This window comes from Sciurus carolinensis, chromosome X (assembly GCF_902686445.1).
Source record: "Sciurus carolinensis chromosome X, mSciCar1.2, whole genome shotgun sequence".
NCBI lineage: Eukaryota > Metazoa > Chordata > Mammalia > Rodentia > Sciuridae > Sciurus > Sciurus carolinensis.
In genome coordinates this window covers 111,357,164-111,384,192 of record NC_062232.1, presented here as the reverse complement: position 1 = coordinate 111,384,192, position 27,029 = coordinate 111,357,164, and the positions used below count along the sequence as shown (strand labels likewise).

At 37.4% G+C, this 27,029-nt stretch overlaps 1 protein-coding gene across 9 annotated transcripts in view; it reads left to right on the top strand.

Moving 5' to 3' along the window:
• Positions 1-6,528: 6,528 nt before the first annotated feature.
• Mbnl3 (muscleblind like splicing regulator 3) overlaps positions 6,529-27,029 on the top strand; it is a 114,819-nt gene continuing 94,318 nt past the window's right edge. For 3 of the 9 annotated variants that reach the window (XM_047535678.1, XM_047535676.1, XM_047535672.1), the window contains exon 1: positions 7,722-7,953. The gene's annotated coding sequence lies outside the window, so the exon portion shown is untranslated. Of the gene's footprint in view, positions 6,584-7,369; positions 7,555-7,720; positions 7,954-27,029 lie in introns of those variants that run through there. The other 6 variants (XM_047535677.1, XM_047535669.1, XM_047535671.1 and 3 more) reach the window with 5 other exon arrangements.

The following is a 27,029-nucleotide window of genomic DNA, read 5'->3' as shown; positions in this document are numbered from 1 at the left end:
TGCATTCACTTTAAAAATGAACAAAAGCAATGTTTTATTCAACAGAAAAATAAAATATATTCCTGTCCCATATTTTAACCATTCTGAAACAGAGGCAAAAAAATAAAAATAAAAGGGATGAAAGAAGAACAAAGGAAGAATAGTTGGAATAGGGAGAAATGAAGAGAGAGACAGAAGGTTCAGAGAAATATTTATAGAAGGTGATAGAATAGACTTTGAAGTGAAAAAGGTGAGAGAAACAGAATTAGTTTATTTAAAATAAAAGTTTGATTCACACATTAAAATATTTATTTTTCCAATTTAATAGTTTTATTAAATGAATTACCAGAAATTAAAAATGAATAGAACAACATCCTCATATTAAATTAAAAAAAACAAATTTGTAAATCTTTGGACTCTCCTGATCATTATCCTTATCAATATATATGAATCCAATCGAAGTGAAGAATATAATTTTCATTACAATATTTTATTTCCTACAACAATTTTCTATTTTTGAAATTATAGTATTCAAATGATTTCACTACATTAACATATAATGAATAACTTAAGCATTTCCCTTTTGCTGGATACCTAGGTTGCTTTTTAGGATTTGTTTGTTTTTTTAATAGTCAAACTAAGGTTTCTTTTTTTCTTTCTTTGAATTATTGCCTTTGGATAATTTTCAGGTTCAGAATCCCTGGGACTAAAACTGTGAACATTTTTATGACTCTTAATTCAGTTTTCAATGCCATCAACAACTGGAATAGACCTCTTCCTCCTGAGCCTGTGTGGTATTGGGGTTTGTAAATTGTTGTTCTTTTGGGCAACTCGTTGAATATCAGATGGTGTCTCTCTGTTTAAACCATGTATTTTTCTTTCAGCTTGATGATGTTCTTTGACTATTTGTCCCTTGGGGATCTAGTACAGGTCTTGTAGATACATAATACTTCTGTATATAGTGTAGATGTTATTAATTTATCTGGGATGTTTCTATAATTTCTACACTTTAATATTACTTTCAATACTGTTTTTATATTGTATTGTTTTATTTTTAATCAATCTTCCCTTTGTAATATTTCCTATTAATTCAAAACTTTAAAAAATCCCCCATAATAAAATAGTGTGTTCGTTCTAATGTTTGAGTTTTATTTAAATATTTAGTTTTTTAGTTCATATGATGAGAGATAAAAGCTTTTGTTAATTTCTTTCCATATTCATGATCCCAGGTGAATTTAATAAATAATGAAAGCTTTCCCCCATTGTTTAGTTTTGTCCATCAAACTTCCAATTCCTAAATTAATTAGGGGTTTTTCCTGGTCTCAGCCTCTTTCACTTAACTATATTTCTGATTTGCATCAGAATTCTGCTATTTAAACTAGTGTCAATTTATAACACTTTCTAACATTTGGGGGTTCTTTTAGATTTATTTCCCTAGGATAGTCATGTGCAATTAATGTGGTATCATTTTTGAACTAATATATGTCTTTGTTTGAATTGTCGACATTTATAAATCAATCTGTGAATTAGTATCATCTTCATACAATTGGTGTTCCCATTCAGAAATACAGTATGACTTTATTCAAAATCTTATACCATTTCTTTTTTTTCACAATTCTTGTGTATGTTGACTTGTTTCCAAATATGTTAATGATGTTGCTTTTATTGTATTACTTTCCTCCTTTTGGTTGGCTTAGAAATAGGTAATATATTGACTTTGAAAGATGACTTATCTTGAACTTTTTTGAATTTACCCAGATGTAGTTATATTTAATCTCTTTCACTTAGTTCTGTGACTTTTCTATGTATACTATAATGTTGTATAAAATTTTTCTATTTTGGTTTTAGAACAGTGAAATTACTCTGAAAGATACTATAATAGTGGACACATGTCATTATATACTTATAGAAACTCATATAATATACAACACCAATAATGACCCCTATTATAAATTGTGGATCACTTATAACCATGTACCACTCTAATACATAATAAAAGGAGGACATAATAAAAGGAGGAGGCATCACATTTGTGGGTCCTTCCTCTCAATTCTGCTTTTGAACTGAACTATTCTAAAAAAATAAAGACTTTAATTTAAAAAAAACTCTAGTTTCTTATTTTCCAATATTTATGACCACTTTGTTTTAATACCTTATTGACTAAACAAGAATTTTTCAGAAACACTAAATTTATAAACATTAAAAGCACTCTTTTTTGGTTCTGTTTTTATGGGAAACATCATTTTTCCTCAGGGAATTAGTTCTTTATTTTTTAATATACATTCATTGTTATATTAAAGATATAGCTCACTATTTCTAGATGGTAACCATAATAGGAACTTCATTTTATCAAATGATTTTTTGATATTTACTGGAATGATCATACATTTTTCAATAATATTGATATTTTGTTGAAATTATATTTACATTTTTGGAATAAATAATACTTGATCTAGAATTAAAATTATTTAAAGAAGTTTCTGTATTTTATTTGTAGCATTTTAGGTAAAATTCCCACATCAATTAAAGCAGTATGGCATTCTAGGTGGGGCAAGTATCTGAGTTCAAGTCCAACTGGACCTTGCACTAGCTACATTCAGTAGTATGTAGTAGTTAAAAGCATAAAAATGCATGGACCCTGTCCTCAGAGACAACTGATTTACAATCCTTGCTATCCTACTTAATATTGCTGTTACTTTGTTCCTTTGGGCAAGCCTGGCTTTACCTGTTTTTTACATGGGACCATACTAATATAGGGATTGTAACAAGAATTAAATGAGCTAACCTGCCTAGTGTGGAATAGTTCCACATTAAGTGGTTGCTTTAATAATTATCATGTTCCTCAGTGACAATAGGTCTTGTTTTCTTTTTTTATAACATTCTAAACTTTTGTATTATTCTTAACCTTTGTAGCACTGGTATCTGTATCATTCTTGGCCCATTTTCCTCTGAGGATGATTTAAAGAAACGTACCATACTTTTCAATGACCAAGGATGATTTGTGTACTATATTCTTCAAAGGCTAGGGGGTGGGGTGGGGTAGAAATCACCTTGTAAAACCCTCAGGCCCCACTGTGTTTTGGAGTACAGAGGAAGTGGTTCTTTAATATTTGTCTTGTTTTATTCTGTATTTATTAGAATAAATCCAGGTAAGTTTGACAATTTTGTCCAAGTTAAAACAAACAAACCCTTGAGTTTCAGAAATTTTATTTGCAATCCAAGGATTATCAATCAATTTATTTTCTATGCTTGTAATTATTTCAGCATTCTCTTCATCTCTAAATTGCCTTAACTTTTCTTCTGTAAGAAATGCAGTCTGCACCACTTTACAAACAGGTTACCTTGAAAGCCTACATTCATTTGATCATTCGAACTTTTTTTAACAACCAGATCCTGCTTTTTCTTCTCTTTCTTTAGTTGAGACCTTTCTGTGAACCCCAAACTCCAAACCTCTAACTCTGAATGAAAAAGGCTTTTTCAAGAATGAATGAATAATAAATAATGCCTGTAGCTCTTGAACTACCCTTCAATGCCAGAGGCTTTCTTTCCCAAAAGACCACAAATGTTACCGTGGGGCTGTAGCCTGCAGGGCCATCTCTGGAACACGGCAACAGCAAAAATACCATTGTTGATTGTATTAGGGCTGGTGAGAATAATTCCATGGATTCAAAGCAAGAAGGAGATCTTCAGCTTTTATCCACAGCATGACCCTGCTGGTATGTCCAATAGTACAGGTTGACTCTCTTTTTAAGAGAATAACAAATGAGTTATGTGGCTTAGAAGAGCAATGAAATGATAATTGCAACAGAATATAATGATAATGCAAAAATTCATTAAAATCACAGTGCACTAATACACAAGAGAATGTAACTTTTCACCTATTCAGCATCTCTAAAAACACAGCAACATTTGTTTGGTGGTAGATTACAATAATCCTTTTGTTACTAAATCATTATATAACTTTTTGAATCCTTTCCTGCATCAGTCAAAATTAATTATATTTTATTGGAAAAATATGCTCCTTTAACTGTGCGACATCTTTACCCAGAGTCTTATCCTTACATTTTTACATAGGTGTCCATTTTGAGCTTTAAGACACAGATCTACATAGGGATGTCTCAGGTGTGTTTAAATGTTTGATTACATGCCTTCGTTTGACTGGCTGGGGCAGAGGGACAGGACTTGCAAATCCAAGTGTTGCAAGACTTGGCACCTTTGAAGGTGCATCAGGAGAGTGGTTCTGAGAGGATCCCAAAATGCCATGGAGGAACAGGTGAAAGCATGGAGTGATTATAATATCCATACATTATGCTAAGAACTCACCCAGTCTGTCACTCAGCACACAACCCCATTTTTCCTGGGTCATGCCTCCAATCATGTCGAAGAAGAACAGAGGAGAAAATGTTGGGTAGTTTGGGCCACTCCACTAAAGTGGAAAGTATTTCCAAGGTAAGTCTACCCCAGAGAGCAAATAGGCCCTTTTAAAATACAGAGGGGAGGGAACAGTAATTTCCTTAGACCTTTGAAAACTCCCCAGTGGCTGGGTGGCAAGGAAATTTGCCTAGCTTCATTTGTGGAGGTCATGTCACCTTTGGTAAAAGGAAGATAGTTTACCAGGCTAAAATTTGTTTACAAGGTTACTACCCCACCACTGCGTCAGAAAGAGAATTAATAAAGTCTCATTTGCAATTTCACTGACCAGAAATTTCAAGAAATAGATAATGTGGAAGGTATACTATCCCAAGAACTAGCAAAATGACTGATGTATGCCTTACACTTATAATAAAACAGTTATTTCAGCAACTCAAGAACAATAAAATTGAGCCAGTTTCTGTGGTATTAGGGAAACCCCAAGTGTCCCACAGGAGATGTGACTTGCAATAGTGGATACAGGTAAAAAGGACTGGTGTTGACCCAGGTTAGGTTTAGCATAAAGACTTCTTTGTTGACTCATAGCAATAACAGTTCCTCATTTGTTAGATCATTGGGTATAAAGTTATATAATTCAGCCTTGCCCTTCTCTCAGCCTTTAGTGGTAGCCAACATCTACTTTTAGCTGTGGTAGTTCCTGGACTGCCAAAGTCACTTCCTATATGTTAGACAAATTTTACTTTTACAGTAATGCAGGTAACTTGGCAAGTTTTAAGAAAGGTGAGGAGAGGTGGTTAAGAATTAGTGAGATCACTAGCAACTCCACTGTTTAACTTATGCTAGGATTTAATCCATAATACAAAGCATCAGACACTATCCCTACACAATGTCCTGATGACTTTCACAGTTCTTATCAAATGCCATTGGGAGTTCTCTCAATTATTTGAAAGGCAGTTTTTACCCAGTCTTTGCCTCCCAACCATTAGGATCCCACTCTTATTATCTTGCATTTAACAAACAGAGATTGATTTCTTGCCTAAAATTAGCTGGAAAATTCTATTTGGATCAGTCCAGCAGAATTAAAAAGTATAATTAGCCAGAGAATTCACTCCACTCCTCAACCTAACTGCTGCTTAACTATCTCCTGCAATGTTTTTGCACTTTCTGCAGAGCATGTAGAACTCAGTCCTCGGTTGAAGCCGTTGATTGCAGGAAAGCAGCCATGAATTGCTATGAGCTTGTCACTGCCGATCCTGCATATGCGTGTGTTATCAACTACAATTGTCCTCATAAAATTAAATAAAAGCACGCATTTATTATTGTGAGGCTCCAATTAAGGGACAGCTGGTGCTCCTATTACACTTGCATTAAATCGAAACTTGTAATTTAGCTGTCCAGATGCACACTTTTTAATCAAAATATAAAATTGCATTTGCTTTGTCCATTTTCCATTCAAAAGTATCTGGAAGCTTACCTCGGGCTCCTCCTACCCTGCAAACTCCGTCGAAGGGAACTATTTGCACTGATCAACATTTTCCTCTCCGAAGTTCTTAGAGGGAAATAAAAGATTGGGGGCATTTATAGAAGGGTGAGGACCCAGGAAGGCAGCTGGTGAGTATCTATTCAACCAGCAGTGAGTCGCTCTATGTATTGGCTAGGGTCGTTTTTGGAATACCTTTTTTGCCTCACCTGTCTCTGAAATGTCTATAAGCCCAACAGCTTTGAGGCACCCTGCGTTTCCCATTGGCACTTCAGTTCCTGAAGCGCTAGAAACTTTGCTGTCCGCCCCCCCCCTTTGCCCTGCAACCCCCGGGATGTGTCCATGCTCCCTGTGTTTTGGCTTTGGTATAAGCCCAGTGTTATGATTTGCCTCCCTTCTCTTAATAATGAAATGACAAAGGGCATTCGCAGCGGGGGCTGGGCGGCCAGGTTTGGGGGAGAGGAGCCACACCCCCTGAGAATAAAGCCCGCGCTGCGCTCTCCGAAAACCATGCACGAATGAACGAATCACACAAAGAATATATTTCGCGACGAAACAGCGCCCTACAGGAAGAAAGTGCCCGCACTCGGAGCGTGATCAGGAGCGCGACTTTTTGGCGCTCTTTGGGAGCAGCGAGAGGCAGGCAGAGGACAGAGAGTCCCGGGGTGGGCTCTGGAGCACGGGCAGCACGCGCCCGAATTCCCGCGCGTTCCGCAGCCGCGAGCCAGGGCTGGGAGTCCAGCGTCTAGTCAGGTGAGGCCGGCGGCGGCGGCGATGCGGGGAGCGCCGCGCTACCTGGCCGGGCGGGGCGGGGCCGGCGGCTGAGGACTGCCGCGAGCCGCCTCAGAGCCCAGAGCTCCTGCAGCCCCGGCGCTCGCGGCTCCTCTGCCTGGCAGTTTCGCGGGAGTTGTGTTTTGGCGCCTAAAGCCCCCTCGCTAGCGCCGCTCCCTCAGCGCGCCGGGTGTGTCAGGCGCAGGGCACCGAAAACCGTGGCCCCGGCTGCCCGGGTTGGTGAACTCCGTGAGGGGACATCTGGTTGAGGGCACCGGCCAGGACGGGAGGGCACGCCTTTGGTAGGACCGGGCGGGGTTTGGGCCAGGGTTGCTATGGCAGCCGCTAGCCCGGGCGGGAGCCCCACGCCCGCCCGCCGCCGCGAGGGAGCTGGGGCGCTCCGAGGTGTGCTCCAAGTGGACTGAACCAAGAGGATGGGAGAAAAGGGGAGGGCCGGCCCAGGTCCTCCGTCCCCTCCCCCAGCCCGCTGCCGGCCCCGGGAAAGGGCCCCCGCGGAGTGGAGAAAAGAAAATATTCTTTCCTCCGGGTCTGAAAGGAGGCTTGCACAAGCACAGGGGTGGCACGGGGGTGAGGGGAGCGGAGGGATTGTCGCCTCCGTTCGGGAGTCCCCATGTGCGTGTCTCCAGACTTGACATTTTATACCCCACAGCGGCCGACTCGGAGCCGGGTAGCACGTCCCAGCCCTGAAGTTCTGTAGGTGGGGCGGGCTTTAATTTGCTTATATCTAATGATTTGAGGAACCTCGCTTTAAAATGGCGGCATTCAGTATACACCCCTGCTAAAGGCTCTCCCGGCACTGGGGCCACCTCGCGCAGTGCTGCTTTTGCTTCTGCCGCTAACACATGGCATGTGCCGCTGTCGCTGCCGCTGCCCCTACTGCTGCCGCTGAGAGCAGGGCCCCTTAGCCTCTGGGTTTGCGCTAGCAGCATAAGGTAAGGCTGGAGATAAGTTGGGGTTTGTGAGAGTGGCTGCCTTTTTAAGACGCGACGAAATGCAGTGTCTTTTAAACTTTATTTTATGAAATGGCAAAGAGAAGGAATATTAATCCTGAAACTTTGTTGGAATTTAGAGCTTTGATCTTCCTCCTCTTTCTTCTCCTCCTTCCTTCTTTTTCCCCCTCGCTCTCTTCTTTCTTAATACATTTAAAGGAACTTCTTGCATGGCATACCATCAGCAAATGCTTTTAACAACTCATCTCCCCATTTCCACTGTGATATCGTGAGCAGTGCCATAGCTTCCTGGCAAATTAGGTCTCTTCCCGCCCCGGATCAACACATTTGGGCAGCTTACTTTTACTGCCAGGCTCTGAAGGGAATGAGAGTAGATTTTAGGTAGGTTTTAGGAGAGTATTAAAAAGGTAACTTTAGCTTTTAACACTCACACAATATACTTTTATGGTAAGAAAACGAAATTCAACCCAGACTAATAATGAAAGTTGGCATTTAGGTGATTCATTTGTGTGATTTTATAATGATTGTGGTAGACCTACTGTGTGTTTTTCTGAACACTGTCTATTGATTGGTATATATAGATGCAGTATATGAATCCATATTGCTGTAATTAAAGTAATATGTTCTAGAGGAGTTTTCTCTGAGATATTCTTAAATTGCTGTTTGTAAGTTGGGCTCAGATCCCCACAGCCTCTCCATATATATCTATAAAGTTCATGAGGAAGCATCAATTAAAACTAAACTGTTGCAGTGTTTAATTTTAAAATGATTGTTAATTTTTCATTATGCTGGCTTCCTGGTTTAACCAATAAGTTTTTGGGTGATTGCTGTTATAATGATCAGAAAACGGGTTGTTGATATAGCTGTATAAATGACTAGATACCAATGCTTAATATAATTCATCCTGGTTTTTCCTTTTCTCCACCCCCCCCACCTTCTGAGGAAAGGCATGTTCGACATTGAGACTTACCAGAGACCTTGGATTTTTCCTTCTTATATTCACATTTTGTCTTTTGCTGATGCAAATTTAGTCCTTCATATTTAAATACATTTTAAATTAATTTAATGTTTAATTCACAGTACTTTTAAGGGATGCTTTCATATTTTTAAAAACTTTTCCAAATATAGACTAAATAGGCTTTTGCCCACAGACCAGCTGATATTATTCTAAGTCCACTTTTTACTTCCCCCAGTGCAGTGGACACTACTCTTTTCACTAACTTTAGCAAGTGTCTGGAAGCGGGGAGTTGCTTTGCAACTGTTAAAGCATAGTATGGTTTTTCTACCCAGGTGCTGTGCTGTAGTCTACCTAGAAACAAAGAACAGAACTGTTTACAATGAAATTCACCATATAATAAATTTCATGTCATTTTAAAGATTATTGTTGAGAGAAGACTGAGGGGCAGTTCATTGCTTCATGCCTGAGAGTTCCTATACATACAGCAATAGATTAACTTGGAATTTTTGCAATGGGGGAATGAAAAATAGCCACTTCTTCTATTTTCAGTGATTACCTACTTAGATTCCACTTCTGTAAGCTTTGCTTCTGGGTGCGATTCCTTGCTTCTAAACAACTTTGGACTAAATGCATCCTTTTTAAAAGTGAAAATACTAAACTCTGGGGCCAGATTAGACAAGCTAAACTGATGTTATAGACATTAGGGGGAAATTTTGCCAGTTGCTATTCTGCTGCCACATATAGTGATGAGATTGGAGACCTTGTATGGATACAAGAAAAAAAATGCATTTTGAGAGAGAACTGATACAGTGCTGGGTTATAGGTGGTGACTGCATGCTTTGCTCTACTTCTAAGTTCTACTTCATTTCTCTGATTTCCTTTGCTGCTTTAAGCACTCATAATGACTTCCAGGGCTATTATAAAACAGCTTTTCCCCCTCATCTGTCTACTCCAGGCATTTCACAACAGCTGCTTTTTAAGGAGGATCAAACCTATGATTATGATCTGGTGGCCATACCTTTCGTATTATTCCCTTGCACCTATCCTATACCTAAATAATGCTTTGCACAAAGTAGGTGCCTAATAAATGTTGAATGAAAAAGAAAACGTATAGCTTATAAACCCACAGAGGAGTATGTTTGGGCACAACTTTTAATTTAAATAGAAGACTTTTTGTATACTTGCAGAAATCTAAAAATTTAAAATAGATTGAATGTATATTCCCCTAATTGTCTGTATTCTACTTGCCTCTCATTGTACTTGCAGGCTCTTATGTAAGTCATTATTTATTTTAACCAGTAGGTGTATTATTATCAGTCCAACTTGACAAATGAAAAAAGAAAAAATCAACTTGGGAATAAAAAGGTTTTGTCTTTTGCGTGAATGTACAGCACCGTACATGCTGGAACAGTGATAGTTCCTCGGCTGTTGTACAGATGTTGACAATATAGTTTGAAGTACAGTTTGGTTCTGTATCCAGCTGTCTTTATATGTGAGGGAAGAGGAGAAGGAAGGAAGGGAGTGAGAAGCCCTGAAGTGATGGAAGATTTTTATTCATAAAATTTTACACTTTTCTGCTTATGTTACAGTAAATTCAGGAAGGTGGCAGAATTTCTCTGTTTTGAAATAAATTATGTTGTCTGATAGGATTACAAACAGGGATTGGGGCAGAGCAGACAAGAATAAGTTATAGTACATGTTTGACAAGTAATTTGATCCTGTAATTAAAGTTAGATAATGACCACTGCCATGTTATAACTATCAAATGTCTAAAAGAGATGGCAGGATACACTCACCTTTACTTCATCCAGGCACTTCCATGCTGTCGTTTTCTCGTGACAATGTCTACTAGATCAAACAGGTAGATTTTCCCCATTATAAATGTATGCTGTATCAAGAAAATGGAAATCAGAAATTGTTTCATTGTGAGATTTTTTTCTGCCTCCCCCGAGGTGTGCTATGTCTCCTCACTTCAAAAATAGAAACCTGAGGGGCTGGAGTTGTGGCTCAGTGGAGAGCGCTTGCCTAGCATGTGTGAGGCATTGGGATTGACCCTCAGCAGCACATATAAATAAATAAATAAAATAAATAAAGGTATTGTGCCTATCTACAACTGAAAATAAGAAAGCAGAAACCTGAGCTTCATATAAAATGAAGCGGATAATTTCCCTCTATAAGAATAAACTCTGAGAATAAATAGTATGTCAACTAACTAACCAACAAACAAAACCTATGACCAAGAAGAAGGCAATTAGATCTATATTAATGTGGGCTTTTAGATCTAAAGGAAACCAGATGGTTGTGTGGCATCCTGCTCTTCCTGAGTGGTTATATATTGCCTCAAGATAGCCAAGTGACAATAGTGGAAAGAGAACTTTGAGAATTAGGATAAATTAGGTATCAGTTACCTTATCAGGTGTTAATGACATCCATGGAACCTAAAAGGGATCAGAAAATATTTATTTTCAGATCATTCTAGTAAGGGCACAGTATAAATCCATCATTTTGTTCTACTTGGTATTAAATTGGATGACAGTGTTTTTTAAAAATTGATGAGGAAAATAATAGAATCCAGAAAATTGCACATTATTTTTATTTGAGTAATAAAGGTACTCCCAAATGGTCTGGGAACACAGACACAAACACAACATATGTGTATGAGTGCATCAATTAGTGGTCAGTTTAGAACAGTTTTTACAACCATGTATTCATTTCTCCTTGGAAGAATATAGACAAATATATATATATATATATATATATATATATATATATATATTTTACATCATTCCTCCAATTCTAAGAATTAACGAAAAAAGATTTACAGTAAACTATAAGAAATATTTAACATAAGTGATGTCTCTCTGAGGCTTAGAAAAAGAGCCAGGCTTCTGAATGTTTAACTCCATACAGTTAACTTTCAGAAAAGGATGGCTGCATTGTTCAGAACTCAAGAAGAAGCAAGAGTGAAAAGATGCTTGATTTAAATGTGCATGCATGTGTATCTATGTGTAGTATATGTAAATGGTGCTTTTCAAGAATCATAGTATCCCTAGAATTCCTTTTTTTTTTTTCATTATTTTGAGACATGGACACACTATGTTTCCCAGGTTGGCCTTTACTTCCTGGGCTCAAGCCATCCTCCGATTTCAGCCTCTTAAGTAGCTAGGAATATGGTTGGGTGACCCAGAGCCCAGCTTCCCAGAACTCTTTATAACAGCCACGAGAACAAAATGTTAGGGGGAAAAAAGAAGCCTGATTAGAGATTTAAGACTCAATTAGTCATGCTTGTTAAAATATCATGTCCACTCTCAAATCCTTCTTGCATCAGCATTAAGTTGGCTCATGAGCAGAAGGAGTGATTTGTTTCTGATTTTAGGCAGTTTGATTTATGCCTGTACAGTGAGTGAACTTGAAGGGCCCAGAAAGAAAGGATTTCCAATTGAGAAAAAGGCAGTCTGGACAGAATGCAGGGGTTGTCACTAGAGACTTCAGACGTTTTAGGCCATAGGAACATCCTAGATACTGATAGTTTGCTGGATCTGGTTTTCCATTTTGGTTTATTGAAATTGGCTTAAAATTTTCCCCATTATATTCTCTGAATTCTGAGCTGCTTGGTGTTGCCTGCAACTGGGGTGGGAATTTGCGAAAGGTTTCTTTAGGCTCATTCGGGTGCCCTTGAATGTGCCAGTAACTCCTTTTTAGGCAGGTTTCTAGGTCTCTTTACCTCATATCCCCAATGTCTGTAGGTCTCAGTAAAAGTTTACATAAATCCAAGAACATATTCATTTTTCTAATATGTACTTGCATTTTGTGAACATTCTTCCTGTGATTTCAGGTAGCATTATTTTTATTTTTTATTGATAAAACATCAACAACAGTGAACACTATGTGGAACGTAGGTTGCCTCAGCAGCAACTCTAAATAAACAGGGAGAAACCTGCTTTGGCAGGTTTTGGGCTGAGATTTTGAGGACTGGCTTGAAAGCCAGCTGCTACGTTTCTGTTGCCTGAAGTTACACTTAGCATACGTTCCCTACATCACAGGGAAATCAGTCTTCAACATGAAGGTACCTAGAAATAGTTCTGTAAACTCTTTTACTAGATTAAAAAAAAGAAAGGAAAAAAAGAAATACTGGAGCTCGGGTGCCTGTTGTCATGTGTAGTTTAAAAAGTGACAAAGTCACAGATGAAACCCAAAAAGGAGCTGTCTCATTTTTAGTCAGACACTGATTGCCCATTTAGAGTTTGGATTTGCATAGGTTTTTATTTACCAAGATACAGGTATGAATAGTGCCTCTTTTTACTGTATCCAGAAAGCAAAGTCCACACAGTAGAAAAGAGCTGCCATTTCAGATCCACCACAATCATCTTTTGTACACAGAGAACCATCAGTCTTTAGGTACAGCTTTTGCAGTTTCTCCTTATGTGGTGTATGAAGAAACCAAATGAGAGGGTGTGTTGGGGAAAGCGGTGGAAGGGGTGACCTGTTAGCAAAAATGAGAGACTGAAAGAACTAGAGAGCTTACGTTTCACATTTTGTTTTGTAGTCTTCAGCCTTTAGGCAGGAAAACAAAACAAAGCAAAACAAAAGGGCCATTTGTAATATTAGCTTGGGCATATATCCTATAATTCCCCAGTTATTTGCTTTACAAATGGAGAAAATGAGATTGTCATATAATATTAAGGTGACTGCTTTATTAGGATTGGATTCATGCCAGGCACAGTGGCACACTTCTGTAGTCCCAGCAACTCCCAAGGCCAAGGCAAGAGAATTGCAAGTTCGAGGTCAGCCTCAGCAATTTAGTGAGACCCTGGCTCAAAATAAAAATAAAAGGGACTGGGAGTGTAACTCAGTGGTAAAGCACCCCTGCATTATCCCCAGTACCAAACAAATTAGAAAAAGAGAAAAACAATATTGGATTCATATATTATGATATTTTTCCTGAATTCTACTTATAATGTATAGAGACACACTCAGCAAGATTCATGGCATAGAGGTGGGGATCACATTTCACCTCAGTACCCAAGTGAAGAGTTTGTGTTTGTGCTCTGAAAACTAGGCATTCAATAAATGGTGCTGTTCTGGGTGCCTTTTTTGTTAAAGGGCACACTGATGTTCTCAAAATTCTTGCTCTCTGAGATTGACAAAGATCCCAAAGGGAGGAGGGAGTATTTATTTTCAGAAGTGATTTTGAGAAAAATTTAAACTCCCAATTCATTCAGCAGCATCTCCCTTAATTAATTGGGCAGCATAAAGAGAAACCATATACATCATCCAGAATTATGAAGTGAAACAGTGCACATTATACAGTCATGTTTTACCTCTAAGGGCTTCAAAATCATAGAATCTTTGGAGGGAAGCTGGGGTGCTGAGCCTGTGTGATTAGTTCTCTTCCGTGACTGCCTATAGCAGCGGCCTCAGCTGCAGACAGACTCGGAGTCAGTGAACACTCAAGCTGGGGTAGGGGCTGGACTCAGATTGACAGGCTCTGCAAGTGAGAGCCATTTTTGAAAAGAGCCTTGGATTTTGGCAAGACTTTTTTTTTAACAGTGCTGGGGATGGAATCTAGGGCCCCATACTTGCTAAGCAGGCATTCTGCCACTGAGCTATATCCCCAGCCCTTGGTGGGACATTTAACTGATGGACTAACTCCTCTCTCCCATGTATTAATCCTCTTTCTCAGAGAGGTAAGCCTGACTCTGTTGGGAAATTCATGTAGATATACTGAGAGATTCAGTGTAGCAATAATACTAGGGCAAAATGCTTTTCTTGGATTGGGGTTGTAGCTCAGTGGTAGAGTACTTGCCTAGCATGTGTGAGTCACTGAGCTCGATCCTCAGCACCACATAAAAATAAATAAATAGAATAAAGTTAAACAAATATTTAAAACATACTTTTATTTCCTACTAAAACTTCCCCTCCATAGTTCTTTGTGATTGAGAAGTTGACAGCATAGAAATGCTATGACCTAGTCCTTATAGCATTTCACAGTGCTGGAAAAACATGAGAACACTGTTGTATTTTGTGGATATTGTGATGATGATGATGATGATGATGATGATCATAATAATCTATAATTGGATTCAATTAGAGGACTCTTATACCTGCCCATACATTGAATTAGCAGAAGTCATTTTGTGGGCTAATGATGATGATGATGAGAGAGCAGGCAACTCTTAAGAGACTAGTACTCTGGGATAATGTAGTCTACAGGTTCTGTCACTTACTAATCAGGTACATGAAAATTGTGGTTTCAAATGTTGATCCTAAATTAACAGGAGCTGGGCATGGTGGCACATGCCTGTAATTCCTTTGACTTGGGAAGCTGAGGCAGGGGGATAGCAAGTTAGAGGCCAGCCTCAGCAATTTAGTAAGACCCTCTCTCAAAATAAAAAAATTAAAGGGGCTGGGGATTGGTTCATTGGTTAAGTGCCCCTGGGTCCAATCCCCAGTACCATAATAAGAGTAATTATAATAATAATAATAATTTTTTAAAAAATAAAAATTAGCAGGAAACAGCTAAGCTATCTAATGTCTGATTCTGAACACTATCATTCCAGTATTCCTTTAAATGTGGTAAAATACTGTTCAAGTGATCAGATGTGTGACCCGTGGTTTTTTTTTGTAAAAGTTATATTTTTCACTTTCAAGCCTAGATCATATAATAGCCCTCCTTATTGTCTTGTGTCTATATCCCCAAAGAAATTTCTGTAATATTTTTAGCCATCTAAGAAAACAATTCAGATAAAACCACTCAGAAATGGTGACAAGCAATGACAGGAAATGCTGGTTGCCCTGGTCTCCTTCATAACTTAGTTGAGGCCACAGCTGGCTGATTTGCTTTAAACTTCCTGTTTGGGGGCTATTTGGGTCAAAAGTAGCTGTGTTTTCCATATAGCGATTTTTTTTCTTTATTCTGTAAGACCACAATAAATCTGTCACTGGACTGCATGTTTTGTATATTTTATGAACTGTATCATGTGGTTCGAGTTTAATTTGGAAGGCAGTGCTTTTACAATCAAGATCCCCCCACACACACGTGCAGCTTTGGGGTCTGGGATTGCAGGGGCCTTCAAAAGTTTATAGCTTTATTTACACAATAGTGATTGCTGAGGAGGGCATTTCCTGCCAGTTAATGACTGGTTGGGAGGACCAATCGTCCAAATCCAGGGAGAGAGGACCATTCATTAAATGCCACGAAGGGACCGAGGCACTTTTCTCATGGAGAGGTGGGGAGAAAGTGAAACCACATTCTGCCCTTTGAAGAGCCCACAGCAGTGAGAGCAGAGCTAGCTATGGATGTGGGGCCTGGTAGTGCTGAGAGTGGAGCTTCTTTTCCTGACAGGAACAAACTAATTTTTTCCCACAGGTTGCCAAAAGGGAACATGAGTGGGAAAGGTATTTCCTTTAGGTTGATGGCCCAGTGGAAAGGGGTTAAAGAAACCTGAGGTCCTCGAACTTCCCATTAGGTGCCTGAAAATGTTCAATGCAGAGGTGTTAAGAGTTACTTTTAAAACCTATAAGATCACATGATGGAATTTCCTAATTTGTTGAATAACTGATCATAACTAAAGTGGACAAAAAACTTGGAAAGGAAGGGAAAGAATGATCTCTTTTCAAGGTCAGTTTAGCAAGATATACAGATTTTATTTGGATTCCCTATTATAATAAAGGTAAATAATATTCACAGTGTTTTCCTTTGGTGGAAGTAACATTGAGAGCTGAAATATTAACCATATAACCCATGCTATTCCCAGGAAACAGTTTTGTTCCCCAGTATAATTCTTGCCTGCTATAAAGCAGCTGAGGTGTGAAGAGTTTGGCATTGATTTAGAGCAAAAACAGAATTAAGATCAAGGTTGGGTTCACATCCAGGAATCCCTGACTTCCTGGCCTGTCCTTCACTCCTTTAGCTTGCTAAGCCTTCAATTTGCCAAAAGTTCAATGTTTATAAAAGATAAACATCTGTTCTGAGTTCTTTTAGTAGGTACCTCCATATAAAGGTCATATGACACCCCCTCCTCCAAACTTGGCTTGGTTTTTTACCTTGAAATTTTCATTTCTTTCATATCGTTCAAACTTAGTGGGGGAAGGCAGGGGTGGGCTGTACCTCTAAAATAGAGGCAATCGCTGAAGGCCAGACACCTGGGTTTCTTCATGGGATTGAGTAATCTGTCACATGAAGAACAAACCAAATATTAAGTTTCATTTTTTTGAGTCTGGCAAATGTCATTATATGCTTTTTAAATATTCAGTAATCCAGGGATTGCCGGTCATTACCAGTTCACAAAAGTGAAAAGGTTTTCTGAAGTTTAAAATGCTCTACAAATAAACTGTATACCCTTACATTTGTTATTTTTAAATGATGTCTCGAGCAAATTTATAAACAGAAGTGACTGATGAATTAAAAAATAATACATCAAAACATGATTTTATTTTTTGAACACTTGAGTTTGAATGTTAAGATACACTAAAATATTTGCTAACTCAGAGTAAAGACAGTATTCTGATTTACAAACTGTTTTGGACTAAGAGCAAGGTTCTTCTAAGTACGTGTCCTATTCGCTCGAATGTTAACATTCATTACAATTAGCAACACAGCTGAATTTAAATAATAATTCAAAAACCTTAGAAGTAGCTTGTTCTAAGAAGTCAAATGCTTCCATTTTCTTGACATTATTTTTTCATTCAGCAAACCCTTTCTTTGTAGGTAATCTAAAAATATATTTCAATCCGGTTCAGGTTCAGGTTCAGGTTACTGTAGTCTGAACTACTGGCATCAAAGTCAAATGAAAATTTACCCTGCTGTATTTGGACCTGACAACATTACTCTGTAGTATAAAAAAGTCTATTTGTTCTGTCATTGTAGTTTTCAAGTGTTAGGCAACAACTCATTAGCACATAATGAAATCCTTTTAGTAGGTTGCAATTTGGCATTTCTTTTAAACAAAATTCCATAAAATATCAATGTATCATCTACTAAAATTAGGCATTTCATGTGAGTCTGTTATTTCAAATCCACGCACATATGTACTGAATTAGGATGCAAAGTGTATTTGTTACCTCGTGTTGCTGTCAAAAAAGTTTAAAATCAGTGTTTTGTTGGATGTTAATTCAGACTGGATCAGAAATGGTTTTTCCTCTTTTTTTGTTTTTTGAGAGAAAGGTGGTTAAAAGATGCTGGGGGCTTTGGGCCTGATACTGAGTGATGTTTGTTAAGCTCTTTGATACTTATGTGTGTTTTTCAAATGCCTAGGGCATTAATGGGAATGATTGTACAAATAAAGATGACAATAACCACATAGCATTTCCAATAATTGAACCAAGGAGTAGGAAACAAAAAGGATTTACTTCCTTGGCCAGATAGGAGATTAAATACTGTATTCAATCTACTAGGAGATGGGAATCATCCTTAGAAGTGTGGACAATTATGCAGATTACTTTGAATTAAATAATAGTTGGATAAAGGACAATATTACCTTCTGGGGTACCATTGTGTCTTCAGCAAGAACATAAGGATCTTGTCTTCACCCTCCCTCCATCCCTTTCCCTGTTGTCTCCCAGTGCTATTAAATCCCTCTCTGCCCCTGACATGTTGAATTCATTCCCAAAGGCCTCCTCTTGCGGACATCCTTCAGAGCCTTAAAGCAGTGCTGCTTTCTCAACTCTGAGGACTTGAAATCCAATTAGGCTTTTCGTCAGATGTTTAATTGTTAAACTTAAGTTACTTTTCTGAGAATGAAATATAATGTCAGTTCTACTGAGTTAGTTACTAAATTCTGTGATTATAAATGAGTTTATAACTCCCTCCTCAGACCACACTTAAAACTCATTAAAAATAGAAAGACATACACATCTAATGGTTGTATAATTAGCAATCAAGTTATGAAATGAGATGTAAAACAAATTATCATGATAGAATTATACCATCACACCCCCCCAAACAAAAACAAAAACAAAAAAACCCTAAACTGTTATATGCATGACTTTTCATGATAAAAACTTAAAAATGTTGATGGATGAAATTGCATGCATTTCCACATCCCGGGAATGACAGTTTTTAACCATTTTTTATTCTGTTTGCTAAAGCTATGTAGAAAGCAATAATAATATGTTCTGGGGCCAGAGACTACCTTTGCCTTTAGAATCTGTTTTACTGTAAGCAACATTTACAGAATAGCATAGAGTAGGGTGAATAAGGTGGGTGGTTTGAGTGTGAATAATTCAGAATTTCCTGTTGCAGCCAGCATATAGTTGTGTGTTTTAGACAAACCAAATTAGTCATTGTTTGGGGGTGTCAGTTACAGTTTTTTCTATTCAGCCTTCTGGGTTTTTGTTATGGAATACTTGGAAAATGAATAGTGAGAAGCAAAAGCTATGTGAGAGGGTGTCCTAAAGCCAGGGAAACCCTGAGCTATCATTCATTTCATGCAGCATTCATGCTCTTCTCGGTCTGTTTGGGAAATACTGTTATGATCTGTTGTGTAATAACCTTCCAAATTGCATTTGAATCTTTAAGGTATACATAAGAACTGAAGGCCTTCAACAGGTAAGTGTGTTTTGTTTATTGTGCATAAATTCCCCATGGGAGGCAATGAGACTGTGGGGATACATTTTCTTCTAGAATGGAAGAAGAAGAAGGAAAAGGAGAAAGAGATACAAAGTTCACTATTCATTAGCTCCAGTGATTTCTTATGCCACATTCCTCATTTTTATGGAATCCTTTTGACCCAAAGAAAGTTCAGAAGTTGGTGTTGCTATTAGTAGAATCTTTCCTGAGGAGTGGGAAAACCCCTTGGTTTTGGCAACAAAAGCCTGCTCATCTTGGCTTCTGGTGCAGAGTTCTACTTCATGTCATTTTTTAAAAAATTTGGATAATAATTAAAATAAAACGAGAACCCCTCTTGAAATGCCGGGAGTTTTCTACGGTGAAAAACGTTGGGTTTCCTCAGATCACTGTAAAGGAAATCTCTTGAAGTACCTATCTAGACCTTTGAGAGTTCATTCTTTCAGCTTTCTAGAGCAAGACAGACTTAGGAAATAGGAAGTCAAAATAAAAGCAACATTAATGGCCTCTGTGCCGTTAAGTCTCCCTTTCTGATTTGCTGGGTGTGAATAGTGGTGGAAAATTTAACCATTCAAGGTTTTAGAGGCCTGAGACTTCGCTCAACACTTCTTTATGCTGTCAGGCCCAGGCAGGGTGATTTTGGCTTTTGTAGCACTTGGGTGGCAGGAGAACCAGCGTTTACAACCACCTTCACCTCCAGGAATGTATTATACTTTTAAATCAATCTTAATATCTGTAGGCAGGAGTTTATATATAGGAATAAAATTTGAGCCCCCATTTTCACACCCAATAAAAACGTCCTATAATAGGTGTTTATTCAGAGTCAACTGACATTTATTGAACAATTACTGTGTGCCAGATGCCCTGCTAGGTACTTGCATTTTGTTATGACAAAATTTTCTTTAGTAATGAAATACAATTTGTTTCATGCAGGCAGGTACTCTCTGGCATCAAAGAGATATCAAGCTAGAAGTATACTCTCAAGTCTGTTCTCACTTTTTATAAGCTTCCCCAAACAAAATAATTTCTTCTTTATCTAGTCATATTCTCTTCACATGGGGACCATTTTGTGGCCCATGGCCCACCTCTCTTCTATCAGTGAAGACATTTATTTCCTTATAAGTCAAAACAACACTAATCTGTTACCCATTTTGATATAGCCAAAGGCAAGTTTAACCATTTGGTGGATGGTGCCACAGTAGGATAGGGAAAACAGATGAGACTTGACAGTTGGGTGAAGAGCAGGACGTCAAGTGTATACAATGTGGAGTAAAGTGCTAGCGAAAGCTGTATAAAAAAAATCTAGTACAACACTAGATTAAACTTTTCTAAAATGCAGAGAAAATAACAGCAAGATATTTGTTAGCAGTTAATTCCTCACCCCTCGGAGTGGCCACAGCAGCCCAAAGAGAGGAGGAATCTTTTCATGTCACAGAAGCAGAGGGGAAAGAAAGTTTCTAGAAGATGAGGGCAATCAACAAATACTATGGGAATTATGTAACTTGAGACTGCTGGTTTTGGAATTTAAGAGGTCATTGTGACCTATGAGGAAACCAGAAAACAGTTTACGGTGGGTTGAAGAGTAAACGAAAAGTTGGAAAATGAAAGTGGTATTGATAACATTTTCAAAATAATTGATGATGAAGGATAATAAACATTGGAACTTAAAGAAACTGGATCAAGGGAAGATTTTAGAGTGTTTTTAGAGGGGGAATGACATTTCAAGTAGATGTGCTTGCAGATGAGCAGGCAAAAGTGAATATAAAATGTCCATCAAGCACAAAATATGTCCTGAGTGGCTACTCTACTTGCCCAACATCTCTCTTAATAATATGCAGAGTATTATTTGTGCAGTCTGATTAAGTATTACATGCAGAACTCTGGTGATAATAAGTTTTAGGTCCTGCTTATTCTTCTTGCCTTTAATGTATAGAATTAAGCTGGTTATGAAAGAACTGAGATAAGTTTGTAACCTTCAAAAAAGCCAATGGAATTCAGTCAAAATAACAGGTAAGAGTGTTTTTAAATGTCTTCAGAAATAAGACAGTGCTACTGAATTAGGGAAAATGGGGCTGATGTTTTTCATCGCCCAGGATCAATGAAAATGAAAGAGAGGGTGGGGAAAGCTATAAAAAATAATGAGGACTAGAATATAACTACCAAGGATGTGCTTATTACTCCATGATTTACCTTTAGACTAGGATTCAGTGTTTGCCTTTCATAATATGGAAATTTACCATTTAGCATTTTCTCTGTGTTGCATCTGTCAACTTCTGTTTTTCATGGATTTTATATTTTAACATGTAATTAAAATAAACACTCCAGGTCCAGATTCAATTCTCCTCATTTTAATCACCTTCTCCATTCTCTCTTGTAAAATACATTTTGTTTCTTTTCTCAGAAGCTGATGATTATTGGTACAAAATAATTTTAATTTTCACCTTGAATTTAATGTCTAGATTGATTCTGGTCAAAGAGAAAGTGTTGCTACTTGAGGTTCTGCAAATTTCTTTTTACTCTGAAGGGGAAAATGATGCAAATTATATTGTATGTTGAAAAACTTAAGTCTTTGAAGTTTCTGTACAGGTACGAATGATCGAAACCAGCATTTCTCAAACTGTTTATTTTGCCACATGTTCCAGGGGAATAGCTTTCTTAGGTGAAATTGATGGTTGAAATGGATACCACATTCTGAGGATTAAATTGCATTAAATCTATATGCCTCAAAATATGTGTGTATGTATATATAATAGAAGTGTGTGTGTGTGTGTGTGTGTGTGTGTGTGTGTGTGTTCTTTTAAATTTTAGCTTTGGACTTCTTATGCTGCATTTCAAGCTACTATGCAAACATTACTTGTTGATAAGAATTTAAGAATATTCTATCAACAAGAATCAAAATAGATTAATGACATCTCATGCCAAGAGAGCACACTGAACAAAATCAGCAGTAACTTAGATTAAAAGATTTCCTTTTATGCTGGGGTAAAATATTTATTTTTCTAAAATGACTACAGAAGTTTTGCTCTTAATTTTGTCTTTATGGTTTCTGGTATAAATTTCTCTATTTTTTTGTTGTTTACTTTGCAGTGCTGAGAATCCAAGCCAGGGCCTCAAACATGCTAAGCAAATGTACTATCTGGTTTACATTTCTTCCTCATCACTGGAGAAAATAGATTTGTACACTATTCTAAATAGGGAAGCATACTAAATGGTTTCAGATTTAAGTTATTGAGGATATTTTTTTGTTTTTGTTCTGGTAAAAATATTGAGTAGATAATAACTGTGAAATGATATAATGGATGGGCTTATTAAGCTCAAGGATTTGCAACTGTTTGCTTGGTAATTGGCAGGATTGAAAAGGAAGGCAAGTTCATATAGTTGATTTAAATTAAGGCTTTTGTTTTGAGGGAATAAAGCATTTTGTTAATCAAGTTGTGACCTCTGTGCATGTTTTAACTAATTAATTTAGTTCAATATCTTTTCAAAGGCTTTGTTCCATGTTATCAATGAACTACACTTCTTGAGAAGCTTAGTCCATCTTCCAGGGTCTGCTCTCTGACTTATAATTATTATGACTATTATTATATTTGGTCAAGAAATTGAATTTGTAAGTAGGTCCTCTTGGTGTTTGAAGAGTATTAGTAATCTACATTCTTAGGATGCTTCTACTCAGTAGAATTATATTTTTAGCAACAAGGTCTACACATGGAAATTAAAAGAATTAAAATTGAAAACATATAGAAAGAGGTATTATTACCAAAAGTCTTTATTGCATTATCTTTTTGGTGTGTGTGTGTGTGTGTGTGTGTGTGTGTGTGTATGATTAATATTGTAATAAATACCAAAGAAATGACGACTTGTTTGTTGAGCTTAAAGTGGAAAAATTTCAGCAAGGAAGACAAAAGTGAGTGATGAGAGACTGTTTCCAAACATATCCTCTGAAAATGGCTTTTCACTAAAAGCCTTTGCCTCCACCTCTGCCCAGCTGCATTAACTTGAGAGGAACATTTACTTTAGGATGCCAACTACCTTGTTTTTTCAAAGCTAGGGAAGTTCGGTTTTGTAGGACTTGAGATCTTTGAGAGTTAGTTATTCTCTTCTTCTGATTCAAATCCTGTTTATTTCTGTTTGTTCATCTTCAAAACTCCCTCTTGTCCCCAAAGGCAAACTTACATTTGGTCCTTTAACCTCAGTTCCTGGTAGAACATCAGTGTTCCTAAAAATCCTTGTTGACATTCAAAGGTCTGTATCCCTTTTTCTTGGCAAAAATTCTATTCTTCCAACATTTAACTTGAAAATTATACTCTTTACATATGGAATGCAGTTGGGAATGCAATTGGAACAAAGGGGAAGAGGGCTAATTTATCAAACTCAAATCAAGAAGCTGCACAGCTTCACAGGAGAAAAGCAGATCTCCAGAATTCCTGGAGAAAGGTCAGGTATACCAGTTGTGTTTGAATTCTGCAATGGGCCTTTTATAGCATATCAGTACTGGCATCCTGCCAAAGCAGTCTTTGCCCAGGAACTCACTATACCTATAACCTTGGAAAATTGCTTCAGCAGTAAAACATATTAGTCACTGTGTCTTCTTTTTGTTTAAAAGCATATTTACAGATTACATATTTATTATGACTTTAGAATAGAGCATTCTAAGTGCAAAATATTTTCCCCTCCCTCCTGCAACAGGTACACATACAAATATATAAATAGGAACAGCTTTGACTTCTGTTTCAGCAAGATTTCTATAGTACCTTGAAGTTGTGTTGTAGATATGTAGTAGTCGTGAATCTTTTTAAATTGAATATTCTCACATACTGACCTAAAATAAATCACTTAATTTAAATGTAATATTAATTAATAACCAGTTTTCAGTGTCATAGTGGATGTAACTCTAGAACTATTCACCAGGGAGAAAAAAAGAAAAGGAATGTTGAGATCATATTAAGAAGTGGCAGGAAGAAGTGATATAATTTTGTATTATTTTCTAGTATGAGTTGAATGTTTCTTAACCCAAATGCTTGGGACCAGAAGTGTTTCTGATTTGTAGTTTTTAAAAAGTTTTAGAATATTCGCATATACATAATGAGATTTCTTGGGGATGGGATTAAATTCTAAACATGAAATTCATTTATGTTTCATATACACCTTGCAACACAGACTGAAAGTAGTTTATACAATGTTCTTAATAATTCTGTACATAAAACAGTTGCATGGTATGGAATTTTCCATTTGAGTTGTATGTCAGCATTCCAAATATCTTGGATTTTGGAACATTTTGAATTTCAGATTTTCAGCTCAGGTATGCTCAATTTGTAGTAACAGCTACTTATTCTGTGCTAGACTCTGAGGCAAGAAATTTACACACGTTATCTCATCTAATCCTCACAGCGACCCTGTGAGGTTGGTGTTCTTATTTATCTCCTTTTTACAGATGGAGAACCTGGGACTCAGAGAGATTAAGTAGTATGCCCAAAGACATTTTGCTAGTAAACAGAAAATGTCAAAACTTGAAGTAAACACCCTAACTCCAAAGTCTATGCTTATAGCCCCTATGGTTATATTATGGAGATATAAAAATTTTTTACTTGGGAACTTGAGCTTACTACCTGGGTCTTTCACAATGTATTAGTCACCTAGAACTCAGTACCAGATAAAGATAGTAAACCTCTGGAACAACCAGATGCTTCAGGTTTTACAACTCACTTCTGAGCTAGGAAATTATAGATGGTTAGAAGTGGCAGAAAGGACTGGGGTTGTGCTCAGTGGTAGAGCACTTACTTGCCTAGCACATGCAAGGCACTGGGTTCAATCCTCAGCACCACAAAAATAAAGGTATTGTGTCCATCTACAACTAAAAACATATTTTAAAAAGAAGTGGCAGAGGAAGGCATCCTTCAGTTAACAATACACTTGTGCAGGATGTCTGTGTGACACAATATTGTCAGTAATGCAGCCCCGAATGTTTCAGATTTTTAAGTCATATTATGGTGATCTTTACTATTATTTAATGGTCTTTTTTTGTGGTACTTGGAATTGAACCAGGGGCACTTAACCACTGAGTTATATCCCCAACCCTTTTTATGTTTTATTTAGAGACAGGGTCTTGTTAAGTTACTTAGGGTCTTGCTAAGTTGCTGAGGCCAGCTTTGAACTCACAATCCTCCCGCCTCAGCTTCCCGAGCTCTTGGGATCACAGGTGTGTGTCACCTCCCCCCACTTATTTAAGGGTCTTAATTCCTGATGTTGAATGCATGGATCTTATCTCCAGCACATTTCAAATTCCAGGTTGCTTTACCCCTGATATTTAAGCCCTAGGACTTTTCCATTTCACTCCTCTTTCCATTCCACTTGCAGCTATTTTTTATTCATTGTTCATTCAGCATACTTTGCTGAGCACATACTTTGAAATTAGCCTTGTTTCTAGATGCGAGGATATGACTCTGAGTAACTATTCAAGTGAGTTTTTGGATCAAGATAAATGATGTAGATTATTTTCTATAAATTTATCACTACAAAGCATCACTACCTTTATTATTTTGTATGCCCTTCTTTAAGCCTAATTTTATTGTTTTAAGCTTGTATTGATTTATGTGAGAGAAAAAATGGAAGTAGTCCAAATGTCCGTCATGGACAATGAGGTACACAAACTGTGGTATACCCACAGAAAGGAATATTTTTGGGGAATAAAAAGAAATGACATACCATAACATGTTTTGATATGACTGAACCTTGAAACCATTACCCAGTCACAAAAAGCTACATACTGTCTGATTCCATTTATGTGAAATGTCCAGAAGAGACACATCCATAGAGACAGAAAAGCACATCGGTGGCTGTGTCGGAAAGGAGGAGTGGAGGATAGTTAAAGAGTATCCAGTTTCTTGGAGAGGAGATGAAAACTGTTTAAAATTTGCTGTAGCAATAGTTGCAAATAAAACCCTTGAATTATACTTTTCTAAAGGGCAAATTTGATGGTATGTGCATTACATCTCAATAAAACTGTTATTACAAATTATATTTAGATAGGATGAAAATTACATTTTTCCCACTTTAAAAATTGCTAAAGTTAAGTAACAGCTAAACTGAGGGAGTTGTTGATTGGCTTTTAAAGAGAGGTAATGGATTGGAACAGCTTTGAACTCCTATTTATTCTATGGCTTTCATAGGAAAAGTCGACTTTTTATTCCTTTTAGTTTTACATAATATTAGGGTTCTTTTGACATAATTATAAAAGGATGAAATATAATTAGCTCTAATTCAATTCCCAGGACTTCCCCTTTTTCCTCCCCTCCTCCCTCCCTCTGTTCCCTACCCTCTACATACTGATCTTTCTGCTGTTTGCTTATAGTTTACTTAAAAAGTTGAAATTCACTGTGGTATATTCATATGTGTACATAGGAACTTAGGTTAGATTCATTCCGCTGTTCTTCCCTTTGCCCATCCTCCTCCCTCCCTCTCAATCCCCTTCCTCTACTCCACTGATCTCTCTCCTATTTTGATGGAATTCCTCCCCTTTTCTTTTCATTCCCCCTTATTTTGGACTAACTTCTGCGTATCAGAGAAAACTTTGACTCTCTGGATCTGGCACATTTCATTGAACATGATTTTCTCCAGTTCCATCCATTTAACTGCAAGTGCCATAATTTTTTTATTCTTTATGGCTGAGTAATATTCCTGTGTTTGTGTGTGTGTGTGTGTGTGTGTGTGTGTGTGTGTGTATACACCACACCACATTTATAATCCATTTATCTATTGATGGGCATCTGGGCTGAGTCCATAATTTGGCTATTGTGAATTTTGCTGTTTTAAACATTGAAGTGGCTATATCCCTATAGTATGCTGATTTTAGACCTTTTGGGGAAATACCAAGAAGTGGGATAGCTGGGTCATATGGTGGTTCCATTCCTAGTGTTTTGAGGAATCTCCATACTG